An 18,801-nucleotide genomic window follows, 5' to 3' on the forward strand; every position below is an offset into this window, starting at 1 on the left:
TCCCACAGAAATTCCACTTTTCTCTGAACCACTAAATGTATATGATACCGATTATTCTTTCCAACCAGTCCTCAGCCAAAGACTATCACCTGAATAGTTTGATTTCTAAAACCATTGAAAGAGCAGTCAATTTCCTAGATGATTGGATCCCATTGGTTACTAGTTTTTGGAATGGAAGTGCACAGAACTTGGTCAGAACTGATTCAGGATGCTTGAGTGGTTTCCCACAGGGTAGCCCGTTATGTGGCAGTCTATGTTTAGCCTTACCAAGCCTAGATGACAGCCTTCCTTAAAGATGAAATGGAGTTCTACAATTGCTCCCTTGCCTCTAACTTCACTGTGCTAAACAGAGCAGTAATGTTAGAGAAAATGAGGTTTACTCAATTTCCCTTCCCTCTGACTCTCAGTGACCAAAAGCACACTTTAGAAGCATTCCATATGCTGCTCAAAACAGGGCACAACTCTGACTAAACAGCTAGAGAAAACCCTGGTTTACAACCTGTCATAAATCTTTATTCCAAACAAGCTCATCAACGTGTTCTTTTAAAAAATTTTTACTTGAGTATTTATGATCTTGACTTTCAAAGTTCACAGTGTTTTGTGAGCCCTGTTAAGAATAGAGGAGTGAGTAGCACAGCAGACTCTCTTCCCAACAAAAAACGATTTAAATGGAAAAAAAAATATTGAAACAATTATTTAATGAATCTGGAAATTGCCGTAAGGGCATACAGAAAATGGAGAAACATTCATTCAAGAAAATCTACTAAATCTCGGAAAGAACAGTGAGAGTCTGTGACATTTGGGTCACAACCCACTTCCTTCCTCTCCCTCTCCCACAGTCTCCTTCTCATGAAAACTATTCCAAGAGTTCTAATTCTGGTGAGTGCTGTAAAGAAGGAGGGGGTCCCTCTTCCCCAAGGTTCCAGTCTAGGGCTACATTTTCAACTTGTGAGGAACAGGCTGCCAGCTTTTCTCATCTCCCTCTGTCCCATGCTGCAGAAACTTTATTCCAGGCAAGAAAGAGTAGCTGAGAGGACCAGTTCTCTCTTCCTTCATAAGCCCCACTCATAAAATAGAAACTACCCAGGTATGGCAGGCTGATCAAAAGGCAGTGACCCAAACGTTTCTGCCCAGCTCATTTTATAGGTCAGAGATTTCACCCTGGGAGCCGGGAGACTAAGGAACACTGCTCCATGCTCCCAGGGATTGCCCAGAACATACCTGTCAGCAGAGGTGTCAGCTCTGTGAGAATCAGGCCACTGTCTCTGTCTTCAGCTCCTGTGCAGTGCCATAGAGGTTCTGCCCTAGGGAGAGGCAGGCCTTAAAGACAAAGAGCTTTATAGCTCTCCCTGAGGAAAAAGACTTTGTGTGGAACAGAGCGTGGAGAATTTCATGTCAAAGGACATTGTTGAAAAGAGCAGAGATTTTGGTGAAAGTAATTAAAAGGATTCTCAAAACTCCTTGATACAAATAGAAATAAGCAAAATGATAAAGTAAGCAGAAGTTTCATAGGGAGAACCAAGAAAAGAGACCCCCAAGAAGAGCTCTCCTGGGATCACAGTCAACCCTGCTGGTAACGAGTGCTGTGTGCAAGCTCTGTGCATCACTCACTCAGGAGCAATCAGAGCAGGGAGTGGGGCAAACTTGAAAATGTTCCCCAAGCAGCATAGAGATCAGTCAACAAAGAACAGAAGTCTCACTGGCTCTAGGACCTTAAGCACAACCTCTGACCAACCACTAATTGTATATTAAGCTACACTTACTGACTAAGGCAACTCCTGGGATGCCAGGCTTAAAAATAAAATCATACACACCCTTAGTAGGGTGGAAGACTGTGTGCATGCCCAAGACTGTACCTTTTCAGAAGTTATCAGAAAGGCAAAATAGAAGGTACTAAATCCTGGTTGAGCATGGGGCAAAACCACGAACTCCTTGAATTGTCATAACAGCCTCCAAGCCACATGTACATGCAAGGGTGAAGTGCAAAAATCTAACTGGCCAAAGAAGGCTTAAGTGCAATCTTCAAACAATAAGAGGCTTATGCAGTCCCTACGGCAACCCTTAGGTAGACAGGCTACAAGATAAAAACAAGAATATCTGACAGGGACATCAGAGGCTGCGCACTGAGGGAAAGTAGATGTCACAGAGTCAGATCAGTCAATTCATTAAATAAATAAGTAAATGACTAAACAAACAGCGGCTACATTAACCCATGAAAGAGGGTATTAGTATCCAGAAATTGCTACAGCACATTTAAAGTTTCTAATTTTCAGCCAAAATTCATGAGATATGCAGAGAGATAGGAAAAGATGATCCATACGCAAGAAAAAAAAATCAGGCAACTGAAACTGGTTTTTAAGGAGTCCAAATGCGGAACTTAGCAGGCAAAGACTTCAAAGCCTCCATAATAAGTGTATGCAAAGAACAAAAGGAAACTATGTACACATAAATAATTAAAGGAAGGTGTGAGGACAATGTTTCATCAAATAGAAAATATCAGTAGAGAAATGTAAAGTATTTTATTTATTTTTTTTAAGATGCTATGACTGATTTGCTTGTATTGTTTTGGTTTTTTTCTCACACACACACACACACACACACACACACACTGTATTTTATTTTTACAAGAGATAAATAAACTGACACCAAGCATTGTAAATGGATGACCACAACAAAAGCAACAGTGATTGCAATTACCAAACATGAAACACACTCACACTATGGCATAATATTGACATTAAGTCCAGTAATCCTCCACTGTAACAGCTCCTTCACTTTGCAGTGAAAATTGATTTGTATATTTTTTGCCTCTGAGTCCTTGTGGGATTTTTTTTTTTTATTCAAACAGAAAGTCACAAAAATTATAGTCATCCTCATCAGTTCACTCAGTCCCATGTAATTAATTATTTTTTCATCTTGATCTTTAGTTAGCACTTTTATGAATTCATCAGGTTTCCATTAGAGTTCTGAAAATGCTTATTCATTCAGTTCAGCAGTATAGTCAGTTACCAGAAACCTGTACTTGTCAGTCTTTTCCATGAATTCTTTGAAGATGAAACCCTTTCATAGGAACATTTTTGCAAAAGCATCAGAGTACACCCTGTAAAGTATTTTAAAAAGCCAAATGCAAATTCTGGAGTTGAAAAATAAAATGGCCAAAATAAATATTTTCTAGAGGGGCTCAACAATAGATTTGAGCTGACAAAAGAAAGAATTGGCAAATTTGAAGATAAATCAGTAGAGATTATGGAATATGAATGTGAAGAGAAAAATAATGAAGGAAAATGAACAGATCCTTAGAGAAATGTTGAATACCATTAAGTGTACCAACATATGAATAATGAGAGTACCAGAGGGAGAAAAAAAGAAAGGGGCAGAAATAATAGATGCTGTAATGAAATAAAGCAATAATGGCTGAGAGCCTCTCAAATTTGATGGAAAACATTAGTCTACACATTCAAGAACTTCAAACAGAATAAATGCAAAATATCCGTATGTATACAAATCACACACAAAATGCTGAAAGACAAAGAGAATCTTGAAAGCAGCAAGAGAAAAAACAACTCCTCAAGTGTAAGAAAACCCTGATAAGATTAATAGTTGACTACACATCGGAAACAATGGATGAGAGAATTCAGTGGGATGACGGGTTAGAAATGCTCTAAGTTAAAAACAGCCAACAAAGAATCTTATAAATAGCAAAACTATCTTTCTAAAATGAAAGTGAAATTAAAACATTCCCAGATAACAAAAGCTGAAAAAATTCACTCTTGTACAGCTAGTGGATCTGCCATACAAGAAATACTAAAGGAAGTTTTTTAGGCTGAAAACGAGTAACAATGGACATTAAATCTAAGCCATACATACAAAAAAGAGTTCCAGTAAAGGCAATTAAGCAGGTTGTGTAAAAGAACATATAATTATAGATTTCCCTTTTTCTTCTTTTACCTGATTTAAGGAGAAATTTTGGAAAACATATTATTTCATTATATTTTTGTACGTACAGAAATGTAATATATTTGACAATATCAGCACAAAGCAGGCAGGTGGAAAAAAAGTTGCGCTGGAGCAAGAAAACGACACCAAATGGTAAGTAAAATCCACAAAAAGAAATGACACGAATCATAAATGGTAAATAAGAAGGTTAATATAACAAACTCTATAAATGTGTACTTATTTGACTTTCTTCTCTCAGCTTCTTTAAGGCATAAGATTATATAAAATAATAACAATGTGTTGTTGAGTTTGTAACATATAATGACCTAATATGTATAACAATAAAAGCACAATAAAAGGGGTAGGGAATGGAGTTATATAGGAATAAAGTTTCTTTATTTTGCTAGAATTGACTTAGTATAAATCTGAAGGAGATTTTACAAGTTAATATGTATATTGAAAACTTTAAATCAAACAGAAAGTAAACACTTAAAAATACACAATTAAAAATTCTTAAAGGAATACAAATGTTACACTGGAAAATATTCACTTAATACAAAAGAAGACAGTAAAGGAGTAACAGAGGAATAAGAAAGACATGAGACATTGAGAGAACAAAAACCAAAATGGCAGGTGTAAATTCAACCAAATCAATAATAATGTTAAAATGTGAGGGTTTGTGCTGGAACAACTGGAGATTCACATGCAAAAAAAAGAAAAAAGAAAGAAAAAATCTAGGCATAGACATAGACCTAACACCCTTCGCAAAATTAACTCAAAATGAATCTCAGACCTAAATGTATAACACAAAATTATAAAACTCCTACATAAAGAGATAACATAGGAAAAAAAACTTAGACGACCTTGGGTAGAGCAATGACTTTTTAGATATATACCACCAATAGCACAATCTCTGAAAGTAATAACTGATAAGCTGAACTTCCTTAAAATTAAAAAATTTTGCTCTGTGAGTATGAAGGAAATTAAAACTTGTTATTATTAAAGTGACCTGTGAAAACATTGTTACTGGAAATTGAGTGGACTGGAGGCCTTTCTTCTAGAAAACAAGGACTTGATTGTCAGGCCTATACTAGGTTCTGAACCTTAATGCCATGCATTTGCACTTATGAAAAATTGTTTCAATGAAAAGTACATTAGTAGTAAGAACTTCTGGTCTAGTTGGGAGTTCTTCCATTTGAAAAATGTGATATTTGCGTGGAACTGTTTGAATCTTTTTGTTTTCTCAGTTTACCCTCCACTGGATAGGATTGAAGCTAGAATTTTCCCTTCCGATAAAGGAATGAAAAGTGAACATGTTATTTGTAGATTGATGTTTAGTACTAGAGCAAAAGTTGAAATATTAGAATATGTTTTAATCCTAATCCTTGGTAGTCTTATAAAAATATATCTATTTTACCTATCTTTTGAACCTATAATCACATTGTTTTTCAAGGTGTTTATATGTTTTTCCTCTTTTCAGAGCTGCTTCTATGGGGCTGCCTTTTTTTTTTTTTTTTTAAGATAAATTGAGGTGTCATTCACAAAAGGCTGCATTTTTTGTTAAGATTTCTTACAACTACGGCTGGGTGTTGTACTCTGGTCTCCCCAAATGGGCCATTTTATCTTTATCATGACTTCAGAGTTCCTCTAGAGTCACTTCTAAAGTCATGTGGTCTTTAACTTTGCAGACTATTTTGCATCTGAGTGCTAATTCAGATTTAAGTTTGAGTCTTCCCATATCACTCCATGAATGTTGACAATGGAAGGAATACCTTTCCTGTAGTTTCAGTTCTAGACTGAAAGCCTGGGGGAAGAAGCTTCATTTTCTTTTCTGCACAAATCAGAAAAACAGCTACTATGCAGTTTCCTTATTGACCTCAGTGATGTACTGGACTGGTAGTGTTAATTAAGATTCAAGAAATTATCTGAATCTTGGCTTGAGTAAACTTGTTATCTACATGCAATATTAACTAGATTGGATAGCTTTTACATTTTCACACATACACATAGGCTCTCCCCAGGCTCTCCCCACCCTCATCAACATCCATTAGTTATCGAACTTTGTGAACTGGCATTGAAACGTTACGACAATGTTTTGTTGCACAAATTTTATAAACTTTTACAGTGAAATACATGTTATTTTTCAGAGACAAACCAAAGTTTAATTTCTCAAGGTTCATGCTGTTTGCTTTAGCAACTTTTGATGGTGGATCTTTTATATACATTTGTAATAGATGAAAAATAAACCAGATTGCAAATGCTTTTTCTTTCTTTTTTAAAGCAAACCATGTACCAAGTTTTTTGGTCTGAACAATGTAGGGTAAGTTAAGTTGCATTCTATTAACTAATATGAGTGTATTTCTGTAAGTATAGTTATGTTGAAATAAAGTTTTAAGAAGAAAAAAATTTTTTTGCTCTGTGAAAAATAATGTCAAGAGAATGAGAAGACAAACCACAGACTGGGTGAAAATATTTGCAAGACACATCTGATAAAGGACTGTTATCTAAAACATATATAAAGAACTCTTAAAACTCAACAGTCAGAAAACAAACTGATTAAAAATGTGTCAAAGACCTTAACAGACATCTCACCAGAGAAAATATACAGATGACAAATAAGAATATGAAAAGATGCTCCAAGTCATATGTCATCAAGGAAATGCTGATTAAAACAATAATTAGATACCACCACATACCATTTAGAATGGCCAAAATCTGGGACAATGACAATACCAAATGCTGACAAGGATGTGGAGTAACAAGAACTCTAATACATTGCTGGTAGGGATGCAAAATAGTGTGCCTATTTTGGAAGACAGTTTGGTAATTTCTCACAAAACGAAATGTATTCTTACCATACTATCCAGGAATCTCACTCCTTTATATTCATTCAAAAGGGTTACAAGCTTACATCCACACAAAAACCAGCACATGAATGACTACAGCAGCTTTATTCATAATTGCCCAAACTTGGAAGCAACCAAGATTCTTCAGTATGTGAGTGGATAGACTGTGGTACATCCATACAGTGGAATATTATTCACTGCTAAAAAAAAAAGGAGCTATCAAGCCATGAAAAGACATGGAAGAACTTTTTGCATATTACTTAGTGAGAAAAGCCAATTAGAAAAGGCTATATACTGTATGATAACAGCTGTATGACATTCTGGAAAAGGTAAAACTATGAAGACAATAAAAGATAGGGGTTGTCAGGAGTTTGTGATGGGGTCAGGGAAGGGATGAATAGGTGGAGCACAGAAGATTTTTAGTGCAGTGAAAATGATGGAAACGTGACATTACACATTTATTCAAATGCATGGAATGTACAACACCAAGAGTGAACCCTAATGTAAACTATGGACTTTGGGTGATTATTATGTGTCAATGTAGGTTCACAGTTATAAAAAATGTACCCCTGTAGTGTGGGATGCTGATAGTGGGGAGTGGCTATGCATCTGTGGCGACAGGATATATATGGCAAGTCTCTGTACCATTGCCTCAATTTTGCTGAAAGCCTAAGTCTGCCCTAAAAAAAACAAAGAGTTGAAAAAAATGTGAATGAATTAAAAACCCAATCAAAAGGCAGAAATTAGAGATTGGATGACAAGACATGATCCAAACATATGCTGTCTACAGGAGACATAGTTTAGATTCAAAGGTACAGATAGATTGAAAATAAAAGAATAGAAAAATATATAACATACAAACAGCAACCATAAGGGAGCTGGAGTGGCTATACTAATATCAGACAAAATAAACTTTAAAACCAAAAAAGGAGGAAGAGTGATATTTCATAATGATAAAAGGTTAAGTCCATAAGGAAGATGTAGCAATTATAAACATGTATGCAACTAAAACCAGAGTCTTAAAAATACATGAAGAAAAACCGATAAAACTGAAGGAAGAAATAGACAATTCAAAAATAATAGTTGGAGACCTCCATACCTCACTTTCTATGATAGATAAAACAATAAAGCAGAAGAATGCAAGGTTGGTTTAACATACAGAAATCAAATATGATACATGATATTAATAGAATTAAGGGTATTCCTCCATGGAATCTAGAACCCAGAATTTAATGAGAATCAATATTTACATGACCAAGTTTTCAAAATGAAGTGTTCTGCTCAAGTTATAATGGTACAAAGTTTTTCCCCACTCCGTGATTCTCATCCAGCAATATTTAAAATTAAAATCAATATTTAAGGATTCATTTTCCCTCAGAATGGTGCTCCGCCACTTATCAAATATCCTTTCATTCTCCTCATAAGTATTTTCTAAATTCACAAGTGGATGAGAAAAGTTGGCTTAGAAATACAAGCCCTACAGTTTCCTGAAATTCCCAGCATACTTTTTGTTGTAGAGGTGGAGTATTTCTTGTTGTAGTGCTGCATTCAGATTAAAAATCAGAAAAGGCCTTATGTTTTGTTTTCCATGAGTCCCACAGAGTCTGGCCTCTTAGCCATACACATCTCAAAATCTGATAAGCAGCTTATGCCATAGCAGTTATTCAGAAATACCTTGGTTTTTTTTTTTTATTGATTGTCAAGGGTTGATTAGGCCCTGTGAACACCTATGTCAGTCAGCCTTTCCAGTGATTGACTTACTCCAGGGAATTAATTTAATAAGCTACACTGAAAAAAAAATTTTTTTTCTATTAGGGATATCTACCTCAGAAATGGAGATTTAACTGAAGCTAAAACTTATAGTAATGTATTAAATATACTAATGGGGCTGTACTGAAAAGAACAGAGAATTGGAAAAGGCACACCTGCCTAAAGAAGCAAATCTGCTGGAGCCTTATCTTGGCTGGTAGGAATTTTCTCCTTAGGTGAGTACAAAGCAGTACTCTATTTTGCAAACTGTGTCCTTTTCTTCTGATTCAATATTTGTATTTGGTTGGTATGTTAAATGAGCCTGCAGTTTACTCTAATCGTTACTTTGTATTAATATGATGAAGTTGTTAATAGTCTCTGTTAGGGGTAATGTTTTACTTAGGCTTTTCCTCAACTAAGGAGCCTAGGAGAGACTGTTGTAAACACCTGGTGTTTTTGTTGCTCAGCATTATTTCATGCCCCCTCTTTTGTTTTTGTTTTTATTTGAAGGAGAGATGAGTAAAATAGACTACAACTTTCCTCTGGGGAATTATTATTTTCTAGTCTCTTGATAGGTGATGGTGGTGAGATTGACTCCACTCTTAACTCCATTCTCTATTTTGGGAGTAGAATTTGGTTAAGCCACTGATTTATCCTAACCTTCAGCCACAGTGATTGACAGAGTGATTGGATTATTGTCCAACTAGAGGTTATGAGATGCCAAAGAACATTTGCTGAGATTGGTGGGAGGAAAATGGCTTTTTCTTCCCCTGGTAGAGCATGGTATGAAGAATTGAAGCCAACACCTGCTGAAGCCATGCTCCCTACCTTAAGGGGAGAACCTAAAACTACCAAAGAGACCAATTTTGAAGCTTCGGGATAATGTTATTATTGTAGAGTACAGAACAGAGAGATGGAGAAGAAACGGCCTTTGTTCATACCATTTGAGTCATTGGATCAAGCCTCATCTGAAATCAAATATAATATATATATCTGGACTGTTAAATTATTAATGAATAGATTTAATTTATATGTAAGTATGTTTAATTTAGATTCTCTGTCACTTGCTGTTGACACAGCTGAAGAAATGTTACTCAAATGATAAATGAAAGCTCATTCATCAAAAATTATTTTTCTTTATTAATACACATAATGTAATATTTGACCATCGGGCTCCCCTGGTGGTGCAGTGGTTGGGAGTCCGCCTGCCGATGCAGGGGACACGGGTTTGTGCCCCGGTCCGGGAAGATCCCACATGTCGGGGAGCTGCTGGGCCCGTGAGCCATGGCCGCTGAGCCTGCGCGTCTGGAGCCTGTGCTCCGCAACGGGAGAGGCCACAACAGTGAGAGGCCCGCGTACAGCAAAATAAATAAATAAATAAATAAAGAATATTTGACCATCAGGAAAACTTATCACTTACAAAGTTAGGTGTGTGTGTTTTCAATCAGTGGTATGATTCTTGTGATTGGGAAGCACAAACAGGTGAAGAGTCTCACGTGGGTTGGGGGGTGATCCTTGTAACAAACAGATGCTTGGTTCCAATCTTTAGACCACAGAGAAAATACTGCTTTGGAGTCCAGTGTTTTTTGACGCTGCACTTAACTGTTTGTTTTACACTATGAATTTCTTGGATACTGTGTGAGCCTATTTTAGAGGCTTAAGTTACGGTGCTCACAAACTCCCTCAGTGTCCTTAAAAGGACAAGAAATATTGGCATACTGCTTCTCTTTGTTCGCATTTGGACACTCCTCAATAGAGGGTCAACAATGGCAGCTGTGTAAAATTTCCCCAAATTACTATAATTTCCTCTGGCCTTTGCACTTCAAATGAGCAAGGAGGAATTCTTTAAAAAAATTTTTTTTAGACAAACGCTATACTTATGTTCCATAATAAACACTGAGTTATAATCTATCGTTTCCCCAATAAATTCTACCATTACCTATGTTGGACTTCCTGTGACATCTACCCTTACCAGGCAAGTTCTGTTCCACCTTTATCTCCACTTTGGAAGACTGGCTCTTTGTTTTGTTCCTTCCCTGTGGTACACCATTTAAAAAGGTCAATTTTAGGAACTCTTTTAGTTGAATATTTTTCCTTTTGTTCCTATTTTAAAAGACTGCAAGTTTGCACCTAATTTTTCAAAGAATAAGTATTTTTGTCATTTCAAATCTGATTGCCTGAACCAGGTTTTAAGTCTTGGGCTATATATACACAGTTTAAAGAGAAAAAGTCTTGAAAATATTCATTTGATTTTATCAAAGTGAAAGTCTGGCCTAGAAGTTCAAGACTTCCAAACATGTCCAGTTAGTGGATCGAATTACCTGGATTGGCTCTCTCTTAATATTAAGTCCCTCTTTTCTTCTCTCTCCTCATTCTTTAGTATCTAAAAATATGGATTTGGCTCTGAGGTTCCACAGTAAATATTCCCTCAAATGTTAGCAATCTTAAACATGGAATCCAGTCTCTAATCTTATTTTTCATGGCACCTCTACTGCACTTTACAACTGCCTTTATTTTTCAATAAAACCTTTAGAATGCAGAATCCTAGGCTTTGTTTTTTCTTCTCAAATCCTAAATGCAGGTGTTTCAAATAGTTCCCTCTTTAATCTTTATCTCTCTATTTCCTTTTGTTTTGCTCATGATCCAGTTCCAAGACTTCAAAAGTCAACTCTGTGTGTAACTTCAAAACCTATGTTCATCAGATCCAATTACTATGCTGAAATTCCAAATATTCATTGTCTGCTTAACATCTTCATTTGAGGCCTCTAAATTATTTCAAATTCAACTGATCCCATTATATTTCACCCTAAATAAGAACTTCCTCCTCAGACTGAACAACTAAGAGTTAGTACTTACTTAGACTTCCCATTTTTTTTTAAAGTTAACATCTATTCAATCAGCAAATTCTCCATATTACATATTCAGCCTTTTCTTTCTATTTCCCCCCTACAATTCTGGAACAGATCTTAATTACCTCTTGACTGATCCCTTGCAAGAGTTTCCTCCCTAGACCCCTCATATCCAGTCTCTCCTTTTTTGTGTACACCAAAAGGTAAATCTCTTTAAAGCGTAGCTCTGTCCTTTTCAGATCTTCATTCAAACTCTATCCTTATAAACTAATACAATCACAATTTCCTAACATGACCTTTAATCACCTCTACTACATTTTCAAATTTACTGCTTGCTATTCCTCCACCTAAAGAGTGAGGATGCTTCACCTTTCATTGCCTCCTCAGTCCTTGCAAATACTTATACCTAGAATAATTTTGCTCCATCTCTATCCATGAGAGTTCAACTATAATGCTATGGAACATCCAAGCCTTCAGAATCTCTTCTTTCCCTACTTGCCATGTTTCTCTGACCTCTCACTGGAATTGTTCTTTTTCTTTTTGACTTTTCTAAGTCAAAAATTTTTTTCATTATTTTTTAAAATTTTTATTAATTTATTAATGTGTTTTCCAAATTAATTTATGCATATCAATAAAATTATTTTGAAATATGTATAATCACTAAGTAACAACAGCCTCCCATCTAAGTCCTAAAGCAAAAATTGAGGTTTTCTAGTTCCCTCTACTGTTTTTTGGGTTTTTTTGTTTATTTTTTTTTTGCGGTACGCTGGCCTTTCACTGTTGTGGCCTCTCCTGTCGCGGAGCACAGGCTCCGGACGCGCAGGCTCAGGAGCCATGGCTCATGGGCCCAGCCGCTCCGCGGCATATGGGATCTTCACGGACAGGGGCATGAACCCGTGTCCCCTGCATCGGCAGGCGGACTCTCAACGACTGTGCTACCAGGGAAGCCCTGCTTTCTGTTTTCTTTTAAACATCTTTATTGGAGTATAATTGCTTTACAATGGTGTATTAGTTTCTGCTTTATAACAAAGTGAATCAGCTATACATATACATATATCCCCATATCTCCTCCCTCTTGTGTTTCCCTCCCACTCTCCCTATCCCACTCCTCTAGGTTGTCACAAAGCACCGAGCTGATCTCCCTGTGCTATGTGGCTTCTTCCCACTAGCTATCTATTTTACATTTGGTAGTGTATATAAGTCCATGCCACTCTCTCACTTCGTCCCAGCTTACCTTTCCCCCTCCCCATGTCCTCAAGTCCATTCTCTATGTCTGCATCTTTATTCCTGTCCTGCCCACAGGTTCTTCAGAACTTTTTTTTTTTTAGATTTCATATATATGTGTTAGCATATGGTATTTGTTTTTCTCTTTCTGACTTACTTCACTCTGTATGACAGTCTCTAGGTCCATCCACCTCACTACAAATAACTCAATTTCGTTTCTTTTTATGGCTGAGTAATATTCCATTGTATATATGTGCCACATCTTCTTTATCCATTCATCTATTGATGGACACTTAGGTTGCTTCCACATCCTGGCTATTGTAAATAGAGCTGCAATGAACATTGTGGTACATGACTCTTTTTGAATTATGGTTTTCTCTGGGTATATGCCCAGTAGTGAGATTGCTGGGTCATATGGTAGTTCTATTTTTAGTTTTTTAAGGAACCTCCATACTGTTCTCCATAGTGGCTGTATCAATTTACATTCCCACCAACAATGCAAGAGGGTTCCCTTTCTCCACACCCTCTCCAGCATTTATTGTTGGTAGATTTTTTGATGATGGCCATTCTGACTGGTGTGAGGTGATACCTCACTGCAGCTTTGATTTGCATTTCTCTGGTGATTAGTGATGTTGAGCATCCTTTCATGTGTTTATTGGCAATCTGTATATTCTTTGGAGAAATGTCTATTTAGGTCTTCTGCACATTTTTGATTGGGTTGTTTTTGTTTTCATATTGAGCTGCTTGTAAATTTTGGAGATTAATCCTTTATCAGTTGCTTTGTTTGCAAATATTTTTTCCCATTCTGAGGATTGTCTTTTCATCTTGTTTATGGTTTCCTTTGCTGTGCAAAAGCTTTGAAGTTTCATTAGGTCCCATTTGTTTATTTTTGGTTTTATTTCCATGACTCTAGGAGGTGGATCAAAAAAGATCTTGCTGTGATTTATGTCCAAGAGTGTTCTTCCTATGTTTTCCTCTAAGAGTTTTATAGTGTCCAGTCTTACATTTAGGTCTCTAATCCATTTTGAGTTTATTTTTGTATATGGTGTTAGGGAGTGTTCTAATTTCACTCTTTTACATGCAGCTGTCCAGGTTTCCCAGTTATTGAAGAGACTATCTTTTATCCATTGTATATCCTTGCCTCCTTTGTCATAGATTAGTTGATCATAGATGCGTGGGTTTATCTCTGGGCTTTCAATCCTGTTCCATTGATCTATATTTCTGTTTTTGTGCCTGTACCATACTGTCTTGATTTTTGTAGCTTTGTAGTATAGTCTGAAGCCCAGGAGCCTGATTCCTCCAGCTCCATTTTTCTTTCTCAAGATTGCTTTAAGAAGTTGTATTTTCATTATTTTTAAACCTATTACTTTTAATTTAAGATTGCTATTTTAAAACCTTATTATTTAAATTTTAAATTGTTATTATTTATGGTGCCTTATTGCCAAAGAAGCCATAAGTTACCCCAAGAAGTGATAATTCATATTTTTCATTTTTTTCTATTCTCTATAGTGCCTAGTGAAGGAGCTAAATAAGTACTCAAGTAAATTTTTGAATTTATTACCAATTCTGTGCAAACTTAATGAGTGTTGAAATAGCTCTCAACACTTTAAACTTTTAATATTTTTACAAGCAATTAACTTCTCTAAGTGGGAGAAATAATTTTCTTCTCACTGAACTATCTATAATAAAACTCTGTGTAAAATCGGACTGGATTAGTGAAAAAAAAAAAGTAAGATGGTTCCAAATAAAAAACATGACTGAAACCTCAAATATTTTCTTACTATCCTTTGCCTTTTTGAAATAGCTAGAGCTGGATTCAAGACTGAGCCTGCTACTGAGCCGTTTGGGTGGCATTTTGTGGCCAGTTTACATAATCTTTTAAACCTGTATTCTTATTTGTAAAGGGAGACTAATAGTCTGTACTGATGTTGTTAAGAATAAACACGACAGTACATGTAAAGAAGTGATACAGAGACCAAGCTAAATACACAGTAGCTACTACTGACATTATCATCTATGATGGACTGCTTTCTCTTAACTAAAACTTACATCCCCATCTATTAAATGGGATCTCTGAAACGTTAGATGACTCCTTGCGCACGGTTGCTCCTCCCAGTTTTATCATGCATTGCATTCCCCTCTTTTCTCAAATTGCTGATATTCTACCTTGCTTCGAAGATCATAAAATCTGTCATGACATCTCCTTATTAAATTGTTGCAAAAGAATAGAAAAGTTGACAGTAGTTTTTTACTTACTGTGATTCAAATCTGTTCCATTTGTATATCACAGTCCCACAGATGGGGGCTTTATATTTTATTAGCTTCTAATAATATAAATGCTTTGATCTATTCCTCTATCTTATTACCATATAAATGATAGAGTGTTGTCTAAATTAGAAACAGGTTGAGTGCACATTTTGAAGAAGGAATCTTCATAAACTTCTATAACCCATGGTCAGTGCAGCAGAGGTACAAATACATATGTCCCATTGCCATTATCAGCCATTCCTGATATCTGTCTAGTGCTGTACAGTTTACACAACACCATCACCACATCATCAACTTTGAGTTTTGCAAAATTCAGTTAGGAAGGCAGGGCAGGTATCATCATTTCAATACTGCATTATAAATGGGAAAACTGAGGCTTGCAAAAATTAATTTGCATGAAGTCACATGGTTTATAATGGAGAGCAGCATTCAGAATAGTCTCCTGACTTCTAATCAAGGACATTTTCATAATCTCCCTAATTTGTAATGTCCATGAACCATATGGTAAAATTAACCATGCTTGCTAGACAGCAGAATTTTAAGACAAATTAGATATCCTTCTAAACATTTAGGAATCTTGTTCTTGCTAAGTAATACAGTGAGGAATTCTTTTCATGTTATTGTCCATATTTTATGGTTAAGTATGAGTTCACAGCATTCCTATCTTGATATAAAACCCTTCTGACTTTCAGAAACTTTGTGCCTTATCTTTCCTTCTCTCATTTCTTTGACATGTAAACTGGTTGCAGCTAAGTGAGTCAGTAAATAAGGGAATTAAAATATATATACATATATATTTGATGTATATGTACTTTTCACACACACACAAAAAATACAACAGGTGCTGATAAAAGGTACCACTGTTTACCCTCATTCAAAAAACACTGGTGACATCTATGGAATATAGCAAGAACATTGATAGGAATTCCCTATACTAATTACATAGATAGGAAGACATTTAAGTATTATTATCACTGCTCAGTATTACAATAGTCCATGAAAGACAGTGTTCTTTGTCCAGGAAGACAACATTATCTGATTAACAGAAATAGGTGATAGCATTTCTGTTTTAGGTATTAGACTCTCCCACTTGTAAAGGTGATTCTGTTCTTTTATTTTTTTCCTCCTAACAACTGATTTTTTTCTTCTAATAAGTGATTTTTAGATCTCAGAATAATTCAAGGTTATTTAATTTTGAACATAAAAATATTGTCATCAATACTTTTGTTATAACACAAACATCATCTTGTATTGCCTCAGTTTTCCCATTAGTAAAATGGGAACAATAAAATCTTATAAAAGTTTTGTGAAGCATAATCATATACACCTGGTACATGATAAATATTCAATGCATGCTTGTTATATTGGTGGTAGTATTGTCCCTCCCCCACTTCAATATTAAACACATGGTGTATTTGATTGCAAAAATGGCCATAATTCTCCACCCCTCCCTATATTCATGCCCTTTGCAATGTGACTTTATAGCATCTCCTCAGCTGGCCCTGTGACTTGCTTTTAGAAATAGAATGCAGCAGAGATGCCACTTGCCTTATACAGCTTCACATTGTTTCTAGTGACCTCTGCCTCCAGCATATAATCAAGCCCAGACTAAACTAATGGTGAATGTAAAAAAAAAAAAAAAAAAAAAAATCATGTGACCTAATGATGACTGAGAGAACTTTTTCATTTGGGTTGCCCAAAGTGGCTTAGGTAGCTGCTTTCCTGACATTCAATGATGTGACCATGTGAATGAGCACAACTGGCATGTGTTTATTTTGAGTACACAGAGCATACTGATGTAAAATGGATATGGTTTTATCTTTTTCATAAGGAATTGAGGCAACAAGCAATATAAACAATAAAAATCACTTTAGTATTGTTATTAATATAAGTAATTGATATTATATGATAATATAATATTAATATATAAGTAATTAATTTAGAATTAAGAAGCACTAATTACTCCTGAAGCTAAGTGTTACCTTATGAAGGTTTACCTTGTATGAATAAATTCTGAAAATACTTAAGTTAATTACCTTTTATATAGAAACCTTAATTTAATCTGACATGAAATTGTTTATTTTTTTCCCTCAGACCTAAATGAGAATTTTAATTCATTGCATTATGTTAGCCAAGTACACCTGCTCAGTGCTCTTTCTGTAACAATAAATAAAAAACTGAAAAAGTAGATGCATTTACTCTTGATAAATTTGACAGTACCCCTTTTAAATCCTTTTTTGCATTTAATAAGACTGAAATAAAATTTATTTTGGTGTTTCTTTGAAAAATATTCTGGGGAAAAATACAAGTAAGTTTAATTAGCTCCTCTTACAACACAAAAAGAACATTAACATTTAAAAAAATGTTTTATAGTCATCCCTTAGAATGAGACAGTAAATGAACACTATTAGAATAGAAGGATGGAAACCAAGTGGAAAACCAATTTAACTCTGACAAACACCTGGAAAACCTAAACATTTTGTTTATTAAATTTCCAGACAGAAGAAATTGTTTTTTCTTTGCATGTTCAACATATATAGCATTTCCTATCCTAAACAAACATGCTTCCTAATTTAGCATAAATTTCCTCATACTAATGAAGTAACTTTATATATTATTTGTCTATTATTCAATGGCACAGTGTTATCCACCTTGTTTTCCCACTAGAAACATATGTATGACATCCGGATACCGTCAGGGAATACGTTTTAGCCGAGGTTCCCATGGTCTGCATTAGCTATTGTTTGAAACACAATAAACTGGCAGGGAGTGAATCTATAATAAAACCAGGAACAGTTGCTTGGCACCTGGAAACACATGATGTGACACAATTACTAAGTATTTTGTAGGGCAAACTGTCACTCTTATATAAACCTTATAACTGTTAGTGACTAACACAGATATACTCTATTTCTAACTCAATTTTCTTTAGTGATAAGAGCCAGACAGAGTTACCTCTCACTGAGAACCAAACATTTCTGTATTGTGTTTCAAGGGATTAAGAAACCATCTTCTGCTCTAATATTAAATGAAAAAAATATTTTGAGATCCTAGTGACACTATACTTCTTTCTCTCTTTCATGAATATGAGCAGGTAGAATGCACTTTCTTCTAAGGGGATCCATAGACAAAACCCAATTACGCTTAATAGGGAAACTATAGTATTATTATTAGTCTCTAATATTGACTTATGGTCAATAAAATGTCTTTAAAAAAATTTACAAGTTTTTTGTAACTAGGCTTTTCATCTTTATGATCACTGGCCAACTTCAAAAAAAAAAAAACCTGTTAGGATTAATAAATGATATTTGTAGGATTTGTAGAGGTGAACACTAGACCAAGTAAAATGTTTTCAGTTTCTCTTACCCCCAAATGCAGTTTTATATGTTACTTCTCCCTTTCAAAGTAGAACAATTAAGTCTTAATTTTTAACAAAGCACCAAAACATTTTCATAGTGTTTTCTATTTCAGAATACAATTAGTTTGTAGTTTATCCACCTAAACCATTTAAATAGCTAACCAATTAGCAAAAATACCCCAGATTATATTTAACTATATTTAAATGGAGCTGAGTTTAATATTCAGACAGCTAAGTGGCCAAAATTGACTTTTAAAAAACTGTACAAAGTAAACATGTACAATTAGAGGGAAGGATCTTATTAAATTAAGCAAAGTAATAAGAACAACATGAACTGTTAATAAGACAAGTAGCAATACAACTGAATCAAAATGGGAAAGAGAAATGGAAATTATCCTTGAAGGGTTTCAAGTCCACCAGTAAGTTTACTTTTATTACTGGACAGTCAATGACTTCATTTTCAAAAGAATGGCTTTAATCCACAAAATATGAAGTTTCAATTTATAAATACAAGTACTTTATAGAAAACATGGAACTTAAGTTGAAAAAACTTTACAGTACTCTCAAAGCC

At 35.2% G+C, this 18,801-nt stretch overlaps 1 pseudogene; it reads left to right on the forward strand.

The window, feature by feature from the left end:
- Positions 1 to 18,417, forward strand: part of LOC111168227 (TNF receptor-associated factor 1 pseudogene) — a 69,163-nt pseudogene extending 50,746 nt beyond the window's left edge.
- The last annotated feature ends 384 nt before the right edge of the window (positions 18,418 to 18,801 follow it).

Source organism: Delphinapterus leucas, chromosome 12 (assembly GCF_059928025.1).
Source record: "Delphinapterus leucas isolate spDelLeu-1000000601 "Yukka" chromosome 12, BTC_Dleu_Yukka2, whole genome shotgun sequence".
Taxonomy (NCBI): Eukaryota; Metazoa; Chordata; class Mammalia; order Artiodactyla; family Monodontidae; genus Delphinapterus; species Delphinapterus leucas.